The 20,719-nt window shown below is 51.8% G+C and overlaps 1 protein-coding gene across 1 annotated transcript in view; it reads right to left on the reverse strand.

The window, feature by feature from the left end:
- The window catches only part of ITGA11 (integrin subunit alpha 11), a 111,416-nt gene that overhangs the window by 81,787 nt on the left and 8,910 nt on the right, over nucleotides 1-20,719 (reverse strand). The window lies entirely within an intron of this gene.

Consider the following 20,719-nt stretch of genomic DNA (forward strand, 5'->3'; position numbering starts at 1 on the left):
TTCCTTGGGGAGTCCCCATATGAAATGGCTAAGGTAGTCCCCGCTTGTAGGAGTCCATGGTCTGATGGGAGAAGGCCCAGCCCTGGCCCTGCAAGAGCCATAATCTGATAGGGGAGGCATAAAATGTATTCCCAGGTAGATCAGGTCTGGCTGGGAAGACCTGGTCCCTCCCACTGAGGATTCTTGGTCCCACGGTAGGGGTGGGGACAAGGCCACTCCTTTCCTCCTCTACCACTCCTACCTCCAATACTGCTTCTTTTAGCTTTTGCTATCTTCTTCCGTTTTGTTTTCTATTTTCCCTCCTTTCTCCTCCTTCTTTCCCTCCTATTCTTTCCTCTCTGGTCTCCTCTCATCTCTGCCTGTTAAAGAGTCAAAGAACTGGCTTCCCACCTGTCCCCCAAGCCTGGGGTCCTAATGGTCATGGCTCCAACTCTGCCAGTTCACCACTGCCTTCTGAATCAATTTGCAAAGCTCTGCCTGGCTTTAGTTGGGGACACTGCTTGGCTGAGGCAGTCAATGAAAAGCAGAGGAAGAGTTCCATAACTCTTTCACCCCGGCCTCTACCGTCTTCTCTGTTTGGTTAGGTCACACATCAGTGAACTGATTCTATCTCCTGGAAAGCCTTGGTGTTGAGCCTTTGGTATTCTTGTACCAAATCACAACAAACAACAACCCACATCTGCATGGTAACTTGGGTTTCTGCGTCTCCTCACATCAGCCATTATTTTCCCTTAAGGAACCTTGGGAAAATAAGCAAGCATCATCTATATTTGGCAGAGGGGTTTCAGCCCCAGAGAGGTGAAGGAGGCTTGTCCAGGGATGCACAGCAAGTCAGTGGTAGCATCAGGAGCTAGCCCCTCAGATGCCTGCTCTTTGACTCCTTCTCTCCATGAGGCATTTTCTGGGCATGTCTGGCCTCCTTACCTATTATCATTAACAGGAACACCGAACTTGGGACCCATGATTTAAGGGGTAGGATCCTACCATGAGACCAAACTTTCAGATTAGTGAAGTACAACCAATAGAATAGAATAGAATAGAATAGAATAGAATAGAATAGACAGAATGTCATTGTCACCCCTTTCATGTGTAGGGCACTTTATGCCTTTCAAAGAACGTCTATATATATGTTACCCTTTGACCTCCATGACAGTCTTGTGATGTGGGTAGCGAAGGGTAGCCCCCTAGACAAGGCCTCTGAATGTGAGACTTGCACCTTGAGTGTCCCATTGTCCTTCCCGTGGACACTGAACCCTGGCCTGAGTGTTTGAGGGTGATATCCAGGAGCACCTACTTGAATAAGACCTATTGTATGGGAGCAAGTAGTTTCTTCCACACTTTTTTTGCTCTGAAAATGGATACAGTTTCATCATTAGAGTCATTGAATTACAGTCCCAGAGGGAAAACTGGAATGCCTTAGAGTAGGGATATTAGATATATCTAATGTCAATTGATTATTAGTGCTGCCTAGAGCACTGAGTTAAGAAAGATTCTGAGGTCAAGTCTGTACTGAGCAGGCAAGACTACTGTGATCTGTGAGCAATGCCCGCTGGGGATAAGGACCATGGCAGCAAGTTGCTATGTAGCTGCCAATCTTGTCTTCATGATTCTTAATCTGCCACATGAATTTAGTGTCATGGCCCAGAGTGGTGGTGGGAGCAGAGGAGTACCTAACCCTTTAGTGCCTTCTTTCTAAGGCCCAGACCATGAATGGGCTTCTCAGCCTGGTTAGCAGTGCGCAGCCTCAGGGAAGAGGCTCCTGGTCTGGTGAGCACAGGGGGATCAAGGAGCACCAGTTCTTAGCCAGTAAGGGCATGTCATTGAGGAGAGAGGGACAATAGTGTCCCCTGTGCAGAGCTGAGAGGTGGCTATGGACGAGTCAAAGAAGTGGAGTTGCAGATGAGGAACTGCAAATCGGTCCCATAAATGAACACACTTACACACATGCATACACCCATGCACACTATAGGCCTGTGTGCACACACACATGCTCGCACACACAGATGTAACACACAAGTCTGTCCGCGTGCACACGCACACACACACACACACTTTTATATGCACAGGTCACACACAGTCCCTGATTGTGTGCAACACTTTACCGGGCTCCCTGTGCCCCCTGTAGACACCCCGTGGCTGTCCCTGGTCCTCCTGTTTCTGGATCTGACCTCAGCAGCAGGGGGTGGCCCGGAGTAAGAGGAAGGCGCATTCTATTCTGGCTCTTGGGACCCACCCACCTGGACGGTGAGGGTCAGGGAAAACAAGGCCAAAAACTGTGTCTTTGAGGTCTTCCCACTATCAGTGCTTCTTGTGTGAACATGGCCAGAGGGATCCTTCTAAAACCTGTGAGGTCCTGTCAGTCCTCAGTCCCATCCCCTCCACCAGGTTCCCACCCCACACAGTCAGGGCCAGACTCCTTACCCACAAGGCTCTGCGTCGCCACCCCCACCCCCGTGCTGTTCCCTCTGCCCCTTATTCCCTGTCCTCCTCCTCCATCCTTCTGCTCCAGTCGTGCTTTGTCAGACCACCTCTGCTCAGTGTCTTTGCCCTGGCTGTTCCCTCTGCCTGGAAGGTTCCTCTCCCGGTTAGCCACATGGCTCACCCTTTAAGTCACCGGTGTCCCTGTTTTAGCTCCTTTTTGTCTACCAGCAGACCACCCGTCACTCTCGACCCCCCTTCTCCATTCCTCCTGACAGCACTGATCACATAATATATATTTGTCTGTTTCTTGTCACCTGGATGGTAGTTGATAATATTCTTAGGTTCTTGTTAGTGGCACGAGACACTGCTTTGCCCTCCTACTCACACTTAGGGCCTGAATAGAGATTAAGCCCTTGGTGCAGAGTCCTATGGACCAACTGATTGGAGGGTTGGGGACCAGGAGGCACACGGGGCTGGGGTGTCCTCTTCCTTTCATGAGGAAAAGGAGAAAGAAAAGTCTATTCACTGAGCACGGAGATGTTCCAGGCATGATTCTAGGTATCTAACCATCAATTTTACATTCATTAGTTAAATCTCACACCAACCCTGTAAGACAGGTACCATACCTCTGGGAGATTAAATAATTTGCCCTAAATGAGAGCAAGTCCAAGACCAAAGAGCTCCGGGCCCTGGGGTGATTGATGTGTTACCCCTGGGGGACCAGACTTTCATGAGAAGGACCCTCTAGGGAGGAGGGAATATTCTTTTCAGAGAAGGGGATCTTCCCTGACCTCTGTCCTCAGATGTCAGCAGGCTTTGCCTTTGGGGTCTGCTGGGAGAAGCACACGGAGAGAAGGCAAACCTCCCTGTGCTCCTTCCCTCACTTGGGGGTCTGTCTGGGACCAGCCCAGTCTCCCCCCACACCCCTATCCTCAACCTCCTGGGGACAGGATTAGTGAAGTAGGCCACAGGGAAGAGGACAAAAGCCTCTCAGGGTCAGGGTGTTAAGTGACAAGGTGCTGGGATTTTCTTTTTGCCAAACGGAGTCAGAGAATGGATTTCCTAAATGTGATGTCAAGTCCGACACTCCGACCTTGGCTCTCAGCAAGATCTGTGGCGCGCTCTTCTGATGGCAGACGGCTTCCATGCTTGGGGAACGTACCCTTCTCAGAGATTTATGGACTCCGAGTACCAGTAAAACCAAACAAAGTTGTTTTAGACGGGAACTGATAGGCCAACTGGAGCCACACCAGGAGCCTGGCTTGCCGCCCCTCCGCCCTGGGCACTGATGATGGAGGGGGTAGATCCACAATGTTTGGGCTGCTCTCCTGCGGACCGGGGCCAAAGTGACATCGGCTGCTGCTCCCTTTTTCAGAAGCATATCTGTCTTTTTAAAAAGCACCATTCAGTCCCAAGAAGGGATGGAAGACACAGTCCTGAGCTTGAGCACCCCTCCAGGCTAAGGTGAAGGCCACTGTCCAGCTACCAGGTGGGGCAGTCATCGTCCCAAATGCTGCGAAGCGCGCTGGCCAACACACGTCCACAGCTACTGTCGGCCAACAGCTCCCCGGGGAATGCTCACTCTAGCCTAGGGGCGGCTGCCACAAGTCCATTTTCATTGCTCCCCACCACTGCTCAGCCCTGTCCCAAATCCTCCACGCAGGCCCAAGACCTCTGCAGTCTCCTCTTGTGTGAGTTTCCTCTGGCTCCCTGTGGGGCAGTCCCTAAGCCCCTTTCTGAGCCCCAGACACCCTTGCTTCCTCCCGCCTCGGGACCTTTGCCCCTGCTGCTTTTCTGCCTGAGCCTCTCTGAGGAAATGGATTTCTCACCTTCTGAGAATCTGTGCTAAGAACCAGTACCTGCTGGCTTCTTCCTGCCTTAGTTTACTTCCCGGCCCTCTGACTTAGGTACTCACAGTCTCCTCCACTTAGATTATGATAACAACACGGATAGCATTCACTAGGTACCAAACACTCTTCTAAATTTATTTCATCATCCTCCCAATACCTTTTTTTTTTTTAAAAGATTTTTATTTATTTATTTGAGAGAGAGACAGTGAGAGAGAGCATGAGCAAGGAGAAGGTCAGAGGGAGAAGCAGACTCCCCGTGGAGCTGGGAGTCCGATGCGGGACTCGATCCCGGGACTCGGGGATCATGACCTGAGCTGAAGGCAGTCGTCCAACCAACTGAGCCACCCAGGTGTCCCTCCCAACACCCTTTTGAAGTAAGCACATTATATTCTCATTTTACAGGTGAAGAAACTGAGGCACTGGTTGGAAACCAGCAGGGGTCGCACAGCTAGGAATGGCAGGGAGGCACTCCAGCCCCTTGCCGCCTGCCTCCATCAAGCCTCCTCTCCCCTGTCAGCCCCCGCCCCCTCACTTGAATTCCTCAACCTCAGTGCTCTCACCCAGGCTTGACCCCTCCCACCCCCTGCTTCTTCTTCTTCTTTTTTTTTTTTTTTTATTTGACAGAGAGAAATTACAAGTAAGCAGAGAGGCAGGCAGAGAGAGGGGGAAGCAGGCTCCCTGCTGAGCAGAGAGCCCGATGCGGGACTCGATCCCAGGACCCTGAGATCATGACCTGAGCAGAAGGCAGCGGCTTAACCCACTGAGCCACCCAGGCGCCCACCACCCCCCTGCTTCTTAAACCCTCCCCAGTCCCAGGTCCTAAGCCCTAAATCCTGCTCACCAGAGAGCTGATCAGTGAACCCCTGGGCTTAACACGTAGAATACAAGGAACCAGCTGTGCCAGAAGGAGGCAGCCAGAGTCCCAAGGGCCTTGAAAGCACCAGACTATCGGTGACAGCAAGAAGAAGCCCCTCGGAGGAGCCTGAGGGTGAAGGCCTCACAGCAGCCCTCCGTGTGCCCAGACCCGGCCTCGGCTCACTCCACGGGCCCTGCTCTGGGCTGCAGTCGCACCTATGTAAGCAAACACTTTCGTTTTCCTTGGATGCTATGAGCTTGGATGGGGGCGAGGGAGTGGAAATGTGACCCGAACTCTCTCAGATTGTCTCCCTCTTCTCAATTTTACATGGGCCCCAAGAATCTTCACTTCAGTTTGTTTAAAAGCCAATCACACAGATAGGGGCCGCGGGGTGTGGGGTGGGGGAGAGGGGTGCGGCCCGGCGCGGTGTGGCAGCAGAAAGACCCAGAAACTCGCTTGAGCAAAAAGAAATGATAAAGTGGACTTCTGGCCCCTGGGGAAGACGATATAACATATTTCCAAAGTGAGACAGAAATGAGGTTTCAATGTCTGACTGTTTTGCCCCATCGGCGTGGCTGTCCCCTCTGCCTGGCCTGGGCAAATCAGGAAAGTTTGGTGATTCTCACTCTGCTACCAGTCCAGTCACCTTTCCCTTCTGCCCCAAGGCCATTGTTCCAAAGACAAGGCATCCAAGAAGACAATGCCAGGTTTGGGGACAGGGTTGGCAAGTCCCCAGGGCACCCCCTAGTCTAGGCCCCTGTGATAGGGGCTAATAAGATCTAAGAGAAGGACTAGGAGGAGGGAGCATGTGGTCCCCTCATCAGAGAAGCTTCTTGCCCATTGAGGGAAGAAGGCCTGCACTAGAGAAAAGATAGGCCCAGCCTAAGGTGTCCTCTGGCTCTGGGAAGAAGCCGGGACCCTGCGCCCCGGGGTCCCGTTGCCCTCCAAGAAACCTAGTAACTGCACATTCCCTCAGGAAGCCCTCAGGAGGGTGGGGATCTGGGCTCTGACCTGGGGAGCCCCTGGCAGGTGGGGAAAATGTGCAGTCCTTCCCCTATGGGTAGCTATTTGAACAACAGAGCAATTGCACTGTCCTGCAAGCTTCTCTTGGGCAGCAGCTCAGCCCATACCTCCACTGGTGTGGATGTCGAATGACTCTTTGTTAAGTGTGGGGTTAAACCTATACCCTGAGCAGAATGGATTTCCTACATCATATCCCAGTGCCAAGACCCTGAGCAACAGAAGAACAAGGACTGGGTTTCATTTATCTTTTCATTCCTAACAAAGGCTTTGGGACCCAGTAGGTGCTCAGTAAAATGTGTGGAAACGAAGTGGACCATTTAGCTCTGCCTAACAACAATACAAAACAGACACTGTGGAGCATTCCTGCTGGCCTTGGGGCTGGGCCATAGGAGGCAGAAATTAAAGTGAGCCAGCTCCCAGCTGAGGTCTTACAAGGCTTTGTTTCTGTTTGTTCACTTGCACTTCTGCCATGGATATCAGAAGTATTTCACTCAGGCTAACTCACTGACGCCAGGAAAAGGATGAAGGCTATCTGGAGCTGAGCTGCCCTAGCCAACCCTGCCTGAGATCGGCCATCCCCAGGATGTCTGAACAAACCCAGGGAGACCAGAAGAGCTACTTGGTTGAACTTAGTTTAGGTCCGCTGGTGTCAGACATATGAACTACATGATTATTGGGTGTCACTCAGATTTTGGTGGTTATTTGTTATGCGGCATCATTGAAGCAATTGGTAACTGATTTGGTCTGGCTCTTAAAGGATGGACAGTCAGGGAGGGGAAGGAACGGTTTCATAGCGTGATTGACAAAGACACACAAGAGGGAGGCTGGGGGGTCTGTGGGGGACTCATGATCTCGAGGGTAGCAGTCTGATCATTCCCTTTGCAAGGGCTCACGGGGAAGGCTGGAGTAAGGCTGGGCTGGACCGGGTCCTCACCTGTCAGGGAGCAGTGTGGCCCAGCCAGCAGGTCATGACCTAAGCCATGCAGCCAGCCTTAGAACAGCGCCGCTGTGCCTAGTCAGGGCACAGAATGGCAGACGCAGGGGCAGCAGACAGACAGACAGACAAGCCCTGAGCATCAAGGCATCTGGGCTCTAGGTAGGGTCTATGCAGTCAACAAACTCTCCTCATCACAAGGGCCCTCCTGTACCTCATTTTCCTTCCTCCCAATCACCAGGGCTCCTGACCCACTATCACCCCTCCCAGACAACTGAAAGGAGTAGCAAATTTGTTATCAGGGATGCGAAATGTATTCGGATTTTATTTTTCTGAGCAAGCAGGGATTTTAGAGATCATGTCTCTAAGTCTAGCAGTCTCCCAACTTTAATTTTTTGCAGTGAATCCCCGCTTTTTTGAACACAATCAACACATGAAATGCAGATACAAGAGGTTGAGGTTGGGGTTAGGGTGAGGGATAAGGAGTACCTCTTTACCCCCAGTGAACGTCCTAATTCCTTGGAATCCTGGGGTATCCTGGAACATAGTTTGAGCACCACTTGATCAGGTTTAAGACTCTCATTGTCATAGGTGAAAGAGCAAAGGCTAGGAGAGAGGTGGGGATTTGTGCAAGGTCACTGGCCTTTCCTCATGCCCATCTTTATTCACTGCTAGGCCTTCTGCATGACTTTTCTCTTCAGTCCTTCAATTCAATAAAAGTGTATTTGAGTCTGTGAGGGTGTCGGTTCCACGCTTAGTAGCAGGGACACAAAGTTGACAAGACAAGACTTGTGGTCTTCAGATCAGCGTCAACAGTCATGTGGGCGACCCAGTGGTCATGTGGGCTGGTCAGCAGAGCCCAAAGTGAGGCCCAGAGAAAGTTGGACCAGGTCGGTGTGATCTGGGTTCTAATCCCAGCATTGTCACTCACTTGGACCATGTGTCCGTGGAGAGTCCTTATGCCTCTGTGGGCCTCAGTTTCCCCATCTGTAAAATGAGAGGGTTCTGCTCCCTGCCCTCTAAGGCCCTGTCCCCATGCACGTCAGTAAGTTTCTCTTGGGCAAAAGCACAGCCAGCTTCCAGCTGTCGGCACGCGAGCATCTGTCTTGAGGCTTTGCAAACAATTTAGAATCGGAGGCCCGGCAGTGTGGAGGAATGCAAACTCATCTCAATGTTGGCCAGAGCCAAACACATGTAGGAAGGGAACTCTCCAGGCAAAAATGATGATATTTTGCATTCCCGAGCCAAAGAGAAGGACAGAAGAGAACTGTCATGGAGTGCTCCGAGTGTGCAGGCCCAGCTCCCTCTCCTTGCCTGAACCCTGGAGACCGGGCCTCAGGGCCTCTCTTCCTTGGCTGCGGCCGGCAGCCGGCCCAGCTGCCAGAGGGGTGGCCTTGGTGGGGGTCCAGGCCATGTGGTCCCCTTTCCAGGAAAGCGCAGCCCTGCCCCATCGTGGGACTGTGCTGCTGAAACCCCAGGGAGGAGATCAGGAGTCTGCAGCAGGGGACACCGTGGCTGCCTCTGGAATTCTCTCACTTCAGAATTGGGGATGCCGGGCTTTGGGCACTAGCTCCCTGAGTACACCGCTACGTGGCCTTGGAATGACGGATGCTTCTCTCTCCCCAGGATCTTCTAGGAATGGAAGTAATGATCCCAGTGAAGGCACTGGGGAGAACTGGCTGGAGGACCCCCACCGAGGTCAAAAGCCAGAGGAGGGGCTCCTGACAATTCAGAAAAAGCAACCTAGTAATATAGTTCCCACCTCTTGAGAGCTAGGCCTGCTCTGGTAAGCAGAAGGAGGCCAGGCAGCAGGAGCCTTGGGTTCTTCCCTGGCTTCTGCCACCCACTGGCTGAACCTTGAACAAGGCATTTCTCTCTGGACCCAGTTTCCCCTTATCAAAAATGAGGACGCTGGACCGGGTGGCCTAAGAACCTTGACAGTCGGGATGTTCTGAGTCTGTGTGGCCCTTTGCCTCTGGATTCACTTCCAAATCCATCTCCCACTGGAGGGGAGAGGCGGCAGATGGGCACTGGGCACCCCAAGAGGGCAAGCTGATGGTCATTGTCCCCCCAAGTCCCTGGCTTCTGGGACTGGGGCCATTGCCTCTCCCCTGTAGCACTTCGGCCCCCCTTACCTTCAAGCCACTTCTGGAAGGGAGCTGGAGCCACCTTCCACCTGCCTTCTCTGGCTCAGCACTCAGTTGGCTGACCCCCTGCTACAGTTGGGGGCTGTGATGGGGTGGGGGTGGGCCACAGGCCTGGGGATTCCAAACCAGGTCTGACTGACAGGCCCTGATGGCCCTCTAGAGCTTTCGAGCAAACCTGCCCCAACTCGGGTCATTCTTCTGGCTGAAGACCAGCTTGTTTTCCCACCTCCTCCAACCACCTCCTCAGTGCCTTGCTTCTTTACAGAATGACTGCCTTTCAGGAGGCACTTCAGGTCTCTCTGCTAACAAGTCATTATCCCACTGCCTTTTCCTCGGAAAGAAGTCCTATGGAGTCCTATCCCTCCAACCACGAGTGTCACCAGCCAAGCACCGTCCTTCCTCTTCCTTCCCTCTGTTGAAGAAGCAGGAGGGAACATATCTCTGGATGGAATCTCAAATCCCAGCCCCTGCCCCCCTCCCCAATCTTCGTGTGGTGCAGTGGCATGGGGCCCACTGAGGGAGCCTGATGCCATGATTTCACCCGACAGCTCAGAAGAAGGCATGGATTCAGGGGACGCAAACGCCATCCCTCGGAAGGACCATCTCTCTCCTCACACTGGTAGAGAAGAGAGGGAGAGGCCTTTGTGTGGAGGCTTCTGTTGCCTTCCGCACAGAATAAGCACATCACTCATGTCTTGGGGAACTCTCTCAGGGCAGTGATCTCATCTGGGAACCAGCATGTCCCCAGCCCACATTCCCTGCTGCTTCTGTCATCGAGCCACTCTGGGCAAGCCAGCAGCCATCTCCTGGGTAGCTGCGGCCACCTGCCCCTGTCCCAGGAGGAAGGGCCCCAGGTCAATGTGTACGTTCATGTCTTTTAGGATGTTACACGTATGAAAAAAGAGTACATTGGAATCAGACCGCTTCCTCTTGGGTTCAGTGAGGGGGTCTAGACATTGTCCCTGGGTGAGTTCTGGGTTCCCCTTGAATCTTGTGTCCTGAAAAGCCTTCCCTATGTGTACAGAGGTAGATAAAAGCTTCCATATTCATGATCTCATTGGGTCCAGACTGCTTCTAACACACTGTCAACCCAGAAGGAACACTTTGGATCTCACCTGCCTACCTCTGTCCTCTATTCCAGTCTTCTTGTCTCATCTCAAAGCTCAGACATTCTCTGTCCTGTTCCCATGGGGTCCTAATGCTTGCTGATGTGTGACTCAGCACAAATTAGAAGTAATCAGACATGGGCTGGGCAGCTGTATGGGGTCCTGAGGGCCCCTGGCTACTGGGGGTTACTGAGGAGAGTCAACACTTACATGGGGCTGGGGGTGGGGGATGGGGTGGGCTCAAAGAGAGACACTTGCATAAGCATCCTGCGAGGGGAGTGGGGAGGAGTCTGTGCTGGCAAAAGCCAGAGCTGTCCTTTTTATTTTTTTGAGAAATCGGGAGTTTGCCAATGTGCTGGTTAAGCAGATGTCAAGCTCATGGAAAACAGGCCTAAAAATTGAAAACAGCAAACACCGAACTGAAATTTGCTGTAATTAACATTGTTTTCGCTCCCAGCCTTGGACAGCCATCTCGTGCCCTCAGGGGATTACCTCCTTCAGGAATAAGACTCACAATTTTATGAAAGCCAGTGCATTTTTCTGCCTTACATCATTTACTCCTTTTTCTAGCCAGGGAAAGGGATCAAAATGGACTGCTTTCCTTAAGATTTTCAAAAACAGCTGTGAAGGAGATACAAAAACACACTGATATCGGTGTTATGAATCTCTGTGTTGCAAGTTCACATCAAGCACAACAAAGCCTAGATCAACTAACCCCCTCCCCTCAATACACAAACTGCAAGCTGCCTGGAGGACCACAGCCAAGAGATATGAACCCAAAATACACCTGTAGGATCCAGCCGAGGGAGTGGGCCTTGGGCCGCTGCCTTTCTCCACTCACCCCAAAGTGACTGAGGCTCTTGTGAACCCTAGATCACACCCAGCCCAGCCCAGCCCTGCCCTCTGCACCCCATGCTTAATGCCCAGCTGCCGCAGGCATTTTCATTTGAATGTCTCCTGGCATCTCACTTCATGTGACCAAAAAGTTGCCTTAGGTTTTCCCTCCCCAATAGGCTTTCTCTCCAAAGACTCCCCATTTCACGACCTGGAGTTACCAGCCACCTGACTGTTCAAGTCAAAGACTGGGAAGTCAGTCCCCTGGCAGCAAATCCTACAGGCTCCGCCCCCTCGATTCCCTAGAATGAGTCCCCTCTTGTCTATTTCCTCCTATGCCACCCACACCGAGTCATTCTCATTATTGTGTGCCTGGACCTTTTCGACAGCCTTCCATTCAGTCCCTCACTTCTACCTGCGCTCAACTCCAAGCTATGCTCTTCACAGCAGCGAGAGTGATCCTGGCACTTTCCTGCTAAAAACCTTCCAGGATCCTCCCACAGCATTCAGGGTGATTCCAGACCCTTTCCCAGGGCTCACCAGGCCCTGCAGGCTCTGTCTGTTCCAGCATCACCATATTCTTCACTTTCTACTTCCAGCCACACTGACTTCCTCCCTGCTCCTCAAACCCACAGAATTCTTTCCACCTCGGGGCCTTTGTACGTGCTGTTCCTTTGGTCAGGAACATTATTCTCCATGATCTTTGCTCAGCCAGCTCCTTCTTAACTTTCAGTGTTAATGTCCCAGCCTCAGAGAAATCTCCCCTTGCCATGCCATGGAGAACCCCTATTCTCCCTCACAGCATCTTCCTTATGTCTTTTACAAATAAAGATAATTACAGTTGGTTATAAGAGCTATTTGCTCACTTGGACATGGTTTCCTCTGCCCCTAGAGTTTCATTTCTACAGGGAAAGGGACCAGTGGTGTGCTGGGGAGACCACGCTCATGGAGCTGAATGTGTGCAGTCTTCCCTTTCAGTGATGTCACGGTGGTTTTTAACGGACCACAGCGGGAGGATTTAAACCATGATATTTGGCAAATGCTACAAATAGGGACTCTTCCCATCTCCTTCCAAGAGCCAGAATGAGTTGTTAAACATTTATCAGCACTCTCCTGGAAGGGACTGTATCTGTCTCCCTACCTTATCCTCAGCATCTGGAAAAATGCCTAGCACACAATAAATACTCAATATGCATTTGTTGAAAGATATGGGGATGAATAAAAGCATTCAGGCCTCCAAGAGTCTCATACGCTAACCCTGCCAACAAGAAATAGAAGGGGAATGCGAGCCTTGGATCCTCAGAGAGGGAGAGAACTTCAGAGTACTGATTCTGACTCCAGAAGCTCTGGTTCTAATCCCAGCATAGCTTTTAACTTGTTTTACATCTTGGACGGGTTTCTTCTTCTTCCTGACTCTGCTCTCTTATCTGTAAAAGGCACACACTGGAGTAGCTACTCTATTAATGTACACTGTTAACACTTGACCCCCTACCGTCCCCCAGTCACTGCACTGCACTACACAACTGCAGAGGGTGCTGTTTCTATTGTAGTTGATCAAGTTATGTAGTGCACAGTCTGCACAGCTGTACGTGGCGGCCCTGCCCACTCTGGTCCTGGCCACTGGCCATTTCAAAGAAAGCTGAATTGGACACTGAGTTCCTCCCTTTCCTGACATACTAACCAGCTCAAAGAGCTCAGACAGTTTGGTTTTGGTTTTCCAGTTCCTAAGATTATTTCCTGCTTGTCATGGGGGTGTGGATCAAGAGCCCTGTACATCCAGGGTTAGCCCCAGCCCAGGGAGTGTTTGGGCAAAATAAGAGAAAGACAAGGCTTAGGATATGCAATTTGTGGCAGGGCTTTCCCTTGGAAGAGAGGAAGCAGTGCAGTGGAACCCAGAGAACTGCTCTGCCTGTCTGCCCCTGGTCTTTGAATATGAACTAAAAAAAGGAATTGTGGAGGCCTTCCTTCCCAAGCCTGCAGGCCTGCCCTATAGTGGACACACCCACACCCATCTGAAAAGTTCTCTGGTGGTACAGAGCTCAACATAGACCCAAGCAGAACCCAAGTTAAGCTGGATGCTATTGGCTAGGCTTGATGGGGGTGGAGGGTACCAGGGAGTGGAAGTGTTGGCTCCTGGAAGCTTATGCAGAAGCCCTCTCTTTGGGTTTTTGTGTATGTCCATTCCTTATGGTTCCAAAACTCTCTACTGTTTATTGTCCCTTTTAGGTCCTTAGAAGAGTCAAGGGCTCACGACTCCATCTGCCTTTGCTAGAAAGCAAAGGTTTGCCTTGTGGGGTGGTGGGCTTCCTGTCCCTGGAGGGATGCAAGCCAAGGATGGCCGCTTGTCTGGGTCAGGCTCTACATTTCCTCTCAGCAGATACTTGGTACTGAGGCCTTGTAAGAGGCCCCTGGGGCCTAGGACTGCTCATGGACCTGCAGCAGGGGAAGGGCCAACCATGCAGTGGGTCCACCCACACTCTAGATGAACTTCTTTTGAAAGAGAGTCCCCGTGGTCAACTTTCTCATGTTACACGTGGCCTTTGTAGTCCAAGTTGAGCTTCTGGCTCAGGAGTGTTCAAGAAGCAAGAGCTGTTAGAATCGTGGAGGCCAAATACTTCAGAAGTGACTGGATGGAAGTCCTAAGAGGATACATGGCTCCCTTAAGTTTAGTACAGGAGCCTGAACTCGACCTAGAGGTCATCATCAGTAAGCCAAGTCTTCTTCATGACCTCCAACTCAGAGGGGTAGTGAGAGATGTAATTCAGCCCTGGGCTTTGGTTCCACATCTGTAAGATTCAGGGTTGGTTCAGACTGGCCTGCTTGGGTCAAGTCATCACTGGTTTCAAGCAGCCTCTCCTAAAAAATCAGTAAGGAGCATGGTAGGGCTCATATCCTGTCACCCAGGAGCTCCTCTGTGTGAATTGGTTTGCAGCTGTTTTCCTACCCAGCAGGCTGAGTAGAGCCACAGCTGGAAGAAGGGGGCGCTGCTGGCTGGGGTGAGATGCCTGAGCCAGTGTCCCAGCCTTAAGCAGGATGTGTGTTGGCACTGGGTAGCAGGGTGGTGTGATGCTACACAGAGGGGGACAGAGTAAGAGAGAAGCCAATGAACAGTGTCCACTGCCCAAGGGGCCAGGATAAAGGAGGTGTTGCTGATAAGATAGAGAAGCCCACAGAAATATGACCATCAATTCGGCAGTGGTCCAGGAGGGCTTCCTGAAAGAGGAGGTCTCTCTTGAGCTGCTAAATCCCAGGGAAGCAACAAGCTCCTCTTCATTTTAACCTACATCTATTAAGGGCACTTATTATGGAAAGGATTGGGGGTTTCCTCTTCTCTCGTGGGGGCCAAAGATTTATTTGGACTGTCCTCCCTGTGGTTTCTTACTCCCCCCACCAAATCCCACTCCTCCTGCCCCCATCCCAACCCCAGGCCAACCCTTGCTCAGCAAAGCTTTGATCTGGGCTCTAGGTCCACATAAAGCTCCCTTCACCTTCAGGAGTGGAGCACCCTGGGCAGACCACTCTTCCCAGGCCCATCCCCATCAGCAGTGGGAACCAGGCCAGTGGGGCCACTGCCAAGTCAGGAAGCTCTGCAAAAGCCCCAGGGTGGGCTGAGCATGAGGGAAAATGGCCACCCCTGTGCCCAGACACCTACCAGCTTCTCTAGACTCCTCCTAGTGAATGCCAGAGGGGAGCTGGCCCTTGATGAGACCTCGACCAGGGCAAATCACGCCACAGATGAATGGAGTCCAGGTCTGTCTCACAAAATCCCCCAGTCCAACTTGACCCCGTCCCAGCAGATACGGGGGTATTTGTCTTTCCTGAGCACTGCACAGTATAAGCCTGTGGCCCCCAAACCATGGCGTCGTGGGCAGAAAAATTTTACATGGGACAAGAGTGAACTTGAATACTCAACGACTCGTGTGTTTCTTTAGTGGACAGTAAAAAATGGCAAGCCAATGAAAGCTTAGGTTTCATGGAGATTTTTGCTTTGGATTGGGGTAAATAAAATGAAGCTGATTGAAAGTCAATTTAAAGAGAATTATTAAGTGAAAACCATCAGCGTGTTGCACAGGTAAGGCCAAAGTCATGTGGGAGGTACATGGAAAGCAGGAAGGGAATGGGCTTTGAGATGATCAAACCTGGATTTGGATCTGGGTTCTCTTGTTCAGTGGCAGTTTTGTGACCTTGGATGAGTCACATTCATTGGAGTTGGACAGCCCGGGTTCAAGCCAGGCTATGACTTTATTCTCCAGGTGATCTTGGGTAAGCTACTTAACTTTTACAGGCTTCCGTTTTCTCATCTTTAAAATGGGGGACATAGCACCCCTCTTACAGGACTATAGAGACAATGAGTCCTTAAAATGAAGCCTGATTCATGGAAGCCCTCAATGAATGTTAGCAAGTATTATTATTGCTAAATGTAATAAAGGAACATTTACTGAGCTCCTCATCCCTGCCAGACATTTTGGGGTAATCAGCATCATTCCTAATTTTTCATACTCATCCTACATGGTAAGCATTCCAATTTCCATGATACAATCTAAAGAGAAGTGACTTGCCCAAGGTCACACACTTCGTAAGTGATGGGTGGCCAGGAATCACACCCCAAGTCACTGCAACATGCTACTCATGTGAACCACGTTGACTCAGACTCAGTCTTTCCACCCTTACAATGGGTTTCACATGCTCTCCCAAGCCCCCCAGGGCACATTGTGGTCTGGTAGTGCCCAGGGATTGGAGCATAACCTGGGGCCTACTGTTCAGTCCCTGCCATCTTCTCTGGGCACTGCCAGGCCCTCCTGGGGTACTAAATGACATGGTTGTGTCCCGCGGTACGTGGACAATGTCTGAATCACCAACCTTCTGTGGGGAACGAAGCATTTTGAACTTGTCCTCCACCCGCCTTGTTTCCTGGGAAGTCCCATTATATACGTAGGTTTGCACTGTGTAAAATCAAGCCCTTTCCCACGTCTCCTCGTGTCCTGCCTGAGTCACAGTAATAATAATACTGAATAGCATGGGACCAGCTGGGCCAACCCAGGCTGCCTACTATGAACTGCTCTGCTCCTTCCAGGCCCTCCTCTCTTCAAGAGACCCTCTTCCACCACCTTGTCCTGTCCATCTGAAACTGCCACTAACTTCTTCTTGTCTGGAAAGAAAGCCTTTAACATAATAGCCAATGGCTTTGGAAACCTCAAGACCGTGCGCAAGCCCCCTAGGGGACTGGCCTTTTAAGAAAGGGGATCGTAACCTTAGAGGGGATTAATGAATGGGATTTCAGGCTATTGCAGGCCTGGATGAGTTTTCATTGATTCATTGATTCATTCCACAACTATTTATTGCTTGCCTGCTCTAGCCAGGCCTGCTCTGGACCCGGGGGGCCCAGAAGCCAACACAGCATATGAGAATCCTTGCTCTCACGATTATGTTCTGTTGGAGGAGACAGACAATGAACAGGGTGAGTAAATAAATCGGTGATGATGCTAAAGAATGAGAAATAAGCTCAGAGAAGCAGAGGCTGGGCGGGTGTTGATGTCCATGCGTGCATGCGGCGGAGGTCGGAAGTTTCGTTGGCCCTGCTGGGAAAGGCTTCCAGGAGTGGGTGATGCTGGAGTAAGGGCCTGAAGGATGTGACAGAAGCTCTTTGGAGAAAAGCATTCCAGGAAGAAGGAAGAGCAAGTGCAGAGCCCAGGATGCTCGGCTTGGAGAACCTTCCAGAGACTGTGTGGGTGGGGCAGAAGGAGCACGTGGGGGAGGAGCCAAAGATGAGGTCAGAAAGGCAGGGAAGCCGGATCACAAGGGGCCTCTTACTCAAAGGAAGAAGGGAGCCCTGGAGGGCTTGGAGCAGAGGTGACATGATCTGACCTACATTCTAGCAGCACCCCTCTGCCGACGACGGGGGAGGGGCCTCAAGGGACAAGGGCAGATGCTGGGAGACCAGTTAGGTGGTTGTTGCCATGGGCCATTGGAGCCTTTCTGGGGGTCCCGCAGTAGCCTCCTGACCCCCGCCCGCCCCCTGGTCCCTAGTCCTCCAGGACGAGCGAGCAGAGATGGGTAGGCAGAGGGCAGACCAGAGCTTTCCCGGCACGGATGATGTGGGACCTGGGAACTCCCGGGCTGGGGTGTAGCAGGGGAGAGTGAGTTTGAAGACGAGCTAGAACGCAGGCACCAGCACGCCGAAAAGAGAAAAGAGCAGGAACATTCTTGGTGACCATTAGGACGCATTCGCGACTGTCGCGGGGGCCCCTTGCCGAGCCTGCCAGCATCTCTGCCCCTGGCTGGCCTCACCATCAGCAGCAAGCACATTCCACAGCTGACGCTTGGCTTGTGGTCTGGCCTGGCCTTCTTCCTTGGTTTCTTCTGCTCTGAAGGGCTTTAAAAAAAAAATAAAAATCTGGGTTCTCTTTAAGTTTGGGGCATGAATCACTGCTTCTGGGCCTGGGAAGGGGATGGGAGGCAGGAGGCCCCATCTGCGGGTGCCCTCTCTCACGTAGGCCTGTGTCTCACTGAGCACATTTATGTGATAAGCTCCCACTCAAAACCCTCGGGCTCGGACTCACTCTCAAGCTCCTGGCCAACCTTTCCAGCCGGCCTGGGGCTGCCTCCACCTGCCCCCAAAGCCCCACCAAGTCGACATGTCTCAAACAGACTTGACTTCTTTCCCTCCAGCCTCTTCTTCTCAGGCCAGTGCCACCAGCTGCTGGCCTCCCTGACAAACTAGGTGACTAGGCCCTGCTCCGTTCTGTGCCTCCCAAGCTCACGCCTCTTCTTCCATCTCACCCCCTTTCCGTCAGGCTCTGGTGTCCCCGTCCCTTGCCTGGGTTGCTACCATGCCATCTTATCATTCTACCCACTCCCAGTATTCATTCTCTTCTCTCCCTCATGACTTCTCAAAACATAGATTCGAACATGCCATCACCCTCCCTCAAAAACCTTCAGTGGCTCCCTAGCTGCTAAATCCAATGCCTTAGCTGGCCTTCAGGTCCTCTCTCAGGGTCCTAGCCTTCTTGCAGTTTCTTGTGTTACACCCTCCAGCATCCTGTTGACCAACGTCAGGCCCTTTGCCCAGATCCACTCGCTACTCTTCCTGCATTTGCAACCTCTTGCTCAACTCTCAAATCCCAGGGTCTTTTATCTGTACCTGGTCTAGCCTTTAGTGCGTCTTCCCTTATGTTATTTACCCGAAGATCCTATCCCTCCCACTCAACCATAAGCCCACAGAAGGACAGGTCGCATCTCTTGTCTTTTGTCCACTAGAGCACCTAGCACGGGGCCTGACTCGTACAGGCTCCTGTGTTAGGACCTCCCGGGCGGGGGGCATTGCAGAGAAATGCAACACGTCCGTCTTGCCCTTAGATAGCTTTCTGTTTACTTGGAGAGACAGTGCTTATGTATTTAATACATATTAATTGAGTGTCGACTGTGGCACCTGGGAGAGCTGGGGACACAGGGTCTGGTCGGGGAGGTGGTCTCCGCTGTCAGTCCAGTGCAGGAAGATGTTCAAGCAGTCACAGGACTGTGTGGCACGTGGAGAGCAGGGGTCTGGATATCAGACGGGCCTCCAAGGTCAGACTGTGGGGATGAGGTGAGGCTTCCGGGAGGAACTGGTGTCCAAGTGGAGGCCTGAAGAATGAGTGGGAGGCGGCCAGAGAAAGGAGGACGTGGGATGTGAACTAAGGAACAACCTGAGTGCAGGTCAGAAAGAGCTGGTGTGTCTGAAACACAAGGAAGCCCAGTCTGCTGGGGGTGCTAGAGGGCCGTGCGGGTGATCCTCAAGGTGAGTCCTAAGCATAGGCCAAGGCCAGCTTTTCACGGTCTGCTTAGCTCTCTTACAGTCTGGACTCAACCTAATGGCAATAGGGAGCCATTGAAGGTTGTAAGCAGCGGACAGACCACATTGCTTCATGTTTTAGCTTTACTCTGGCTGCTATTGAGAAAGGTCTGACGGGTGGGAACAAGAGAGACAAAGACACCCAAGCTGGGCTGGGGCCTCAGGGAGGACCCAGTGCCCTACTGTTCTGCTACCAGGTCTTGCTTCCTGATGGAGCATCCTTTTCCACCCCACCCGGGCTTCACTTTGCCTGTGCGCTATCTGGAAAGGCTGGTTTCTTGGGTGTGCGACCTGTGCAACTGCTCAGGGTCTTACATTCAGAAGGGCCCTTGCTTGGTTTAATGCTCCTCTTTGGCCATCCTGGAATTCTTAATCTTTTTAAACAAGGAGCGCGGCATTTTCATTTTGTGCTGGGTTCTATGTAGCTGGTCCTGCATGTGTAGAAAATGGTGTGAATAAACTCAGAGAAGAGCCCTGTCTACAAGTTATTTTATGGGATGTTATGATTGCCACCAGTTGCTGAATCTGAGGGGCCATTAGCTCCAGGGAAAGACCAATTCTGGTAGAGGAAGAGAAGATGCTTTGTGACCTTTCTGGCAAGAGGAGGGGGCGGTGGTGTGAGGGTCTGGGGGTGGTCTGGCTGAGAGGGAGAACTATGGAAACTGGGGACACAACCAAAGGTCTATAGAGAATGACTTCAATGATCTTATCCCACTTGCCTACCAGAGATGTAGAAATTCTACCATTAGAACTTTATTCCTTTGGCTGAAGCATTTCTTGCTCCTTAAATTAGGTATGGCAGATTAGATTCCTAAGCTCATCTTTGGCCAGAAGACCTGCCCTTGAGTCCCCATGTAACCTTAGGAAAACCTTTAATAGCCTCAGTTTCTCCATCTATCTAATGGACATAGCCCCCTTGGCAGGGCCTCTAAGCTTCACCTGGCCCCCCACTAACTCAGAGAATGAACATATGGTACTGCTTATCAGGATCTGAACCCACTCCATCATTTTATTTTCAAGACCTTCCTCAGGCAAGTCTTCCCAATCTGTAATGAAATGGGCCCAGGAAATCTGCAGGGTCAGGATTTCTGGTAGCCTAGCCCTGCTGGGTGATGCTACTGGAGGAAGAAAGCTGTCAGCCCCAGCTGTAGAGGCAGGAGCCCCTTCTCTGTGTCATCCTGTTTGGAATCCTGGAGTATGTTCCTATAGCAACTTGCTTAACTCACCCCACATGCCACGTGGAAAAACCTCTGTCTGCTTTAGCATATCACCCAAGCCGCAGACTGGTTTAGTGGGTTGAGCGGCTGGACCATGTGAAGGCAGGTTGCCTGCCTCATCTCTATGGTCTGCTGGCTAGGCTCTGAGCCTGACATCCCACCATGAGTTCCTGGTTCCTTTAGCTCAAGGCACAGCCCGGTTTCAGTGCAAATCCCTTCAGGTAGGACACATGAAGTTGTCATCGCTCATCAGGGCTCTTTAGCCTGAACTAACTCCTTGTTAACAGTCTGGGGCTCAGAGCAGGTTGTGATCAGGTGAAAAGGAGCAGAGACTTGTTCAGCCTGGACCCCGAGGATGGACTAGAGAGAGAGTCCGGGGGCAGGTGGAGTGGTCCAGAGTACAGGGCACTTGGGAGGCAGCTGGCAGAGCCTTTCTTGGCCCCAAGCTGTGAGGCAAGGGAGAGCAGCCCCCACCTCCTGAGACCCCATGTGAGCACTGC

Source organism: Mustela nigripes, chromosome 13 (genome assembly GCF_022355385.1).
Source record: "Mustela nigripes isolate SB6536 chromosome 13, MUSNIG.SB6536, whole genome shotgun sequence".
NCBI classification, from domain to species: Eukaryota; Metazoa; Chordata; class Mammalia; order Carnivora; family Mustelidae; genus Mustela; species Mustela nigripes.